At 48.0% G+C, this 1,661-nt stretch overlaps 1 protein-coding gene across 19 annotated transcripts in view; it reads right to left on the bottom strand.

Annotated features, from left to right (window-relative positions):
* The window catches only part of LOC113206668 (sodium channel protein para), an 81,304-nt gene that overhangs the window by 21,003 nt on the left and 58,640 nt on the right, over window positions 1-1,661 (bottom strand). The gene's annotated exons all lie outside the window — the stretch shown is intronic.

Below are 1,661 nucleotides of genomic sequence, written 5' to 3'. Positions count from 1 at the left end.
AATGACGTCCCTCGTTGCAAAAAAGTGACTGTTTGACGTCATTTTGATGTAATTGTGACATCCCTATTCTCCTTGTTATGTTAAAAGAACCGGTTACTGAAAAATAACCGGTTATTTTAGAATAACTGGAAACCGGTTATTCTAGCGGTTATTGAGATAACCGACAACCGGTTACAAATTTCAATAACCGCACAGCCCTATCTGGTGCGGCCTCTGGCATGGCCTCTGGCACGGGCTCTGGCACAGCTTCGAGCACGTCTGTCGCGGCGCGCAGCCATAGCGCCAGTGTTGGCGTGCCGACTGCCCGGCTCGGCGCGAAAGGTAGAAGGTTAGGTTCATCCGAAAACACCGAGCTCCCCCTCTGCGTATTTTACCACCCCCTCACCTCCTCCAATCCACTCCAGCCCCTCGCCCTCATTAAAGAGACGCCCGGCACAGGCAGGATGCCAGCGAGTTTCCACACGCGCTCGACCTACTAGCCTCCGCGGGGTGGGGAAAAGAGAAAGAGACAAGGGGGGGGGGGGGGGGGGGGGCTCGCACCTTCTCAATATCCGGCGGCTCTGTCATTGACTCAACTTTGTTAAAGACACGCTGCTTCGCCACGCTGCGTATTCTATCATCCTGGGGAGAGGGAGGGAGACATATGTCGCATATGTCCTTAGGCCCTGGGATGTGGGGTTTGTTTTGATGGTTCGTATTACTAGTCCATTGGGGGACCCCTTTTTTTCGACAGGGCCGGGGGAGCGAGGGCGACAGAGACTCTGATAAATTGACTACACGTTTCGTCCGGACCGTCGTGTATGTCCGTGTCCGGACGGGGCGCGGAGGGGCGCGGCTCGCCCTGGAGGGAACAAGATGTCCCGATGATTATCGAAGAGAATCACGCGAGCGGATGGAGGTGGGAGGGGGGAGGGAGGTATCGCTCTTGGTCAGCCTAAAATGTCATTAGCTAAATAATGATAACCTTGCTACCTATTCTAATGCATTCCCCTACGCAGGTTATAAATATCTCAATAATGAGAGCATGCAATGATTAGTCGTGTGAATGTCGTGCACCATGCTCGTTCCAAATGAGACCCGTGTGCCTGCAGCGCAGCGCCGGGGCAAGGAGCCTCTCTTTACCACACGTCGTGTGAGTGAATGTGAGCACACGTATCGGTAACAGTGTGCCATTTGAAACGAGCAAGAGATTCCAAACGCTAAAAAAAATACACATTCTATAACAAATTCAGAACAAAAGTACATATGGCATATCCTGAAATTCCTAATAAATTGTCAACAAAGATATAAGGAAAAGAAAAAAAAAGCTTAAAAAATAAAGAACAAAAAACAAAAAAAAACAAAAAAACAATAAAACGTGGATGTGTTTTAAAACAGGAAGACAGCCTAAGAGAAGGAGTAAGGGCGTGTGTTGAAGAACAAACTGCATATGAAATAGAACCAATGGCAACTTGTGTAAATGAATAATACGTAAAGAAGCCGATCTCAGAATGTTCTGTGGAGGGAAAGGCACAAGGAAATGAAGCTGATAGTGTGCGTCTTCATACACACATCGTGTTATGCACAGACATGTCATCACAGTCACTGCTTCTCGCTTTCCTTGTTTATATACTTTCCAAAGGAGGTATGATTGCTAGGCAGAAAAGAAAAAAAGAAGAAAG

The sequence above is a fragment of the Frankliniella occidentalis genome, unplaced genomic scaffold (genome assembly GCF_000697945.3).
Source record: "Frankliniella occidentalis isolate FOCC.00 unplaced genomic scaffold, Focc_3.1 Scaffold290, whole genome shotgun sequence".
Lineage (NCBI taxonomy): Eukaryota > Metazoa > Arthropoda > Insecta > Thysanoptera > Thripidae > Frankliniella > Frankliniella occidentalis.
Note: the sequence above shows the minus strand (reverse complement) of the source record. Positions and strands in the feature narration are given on the sequence as shown.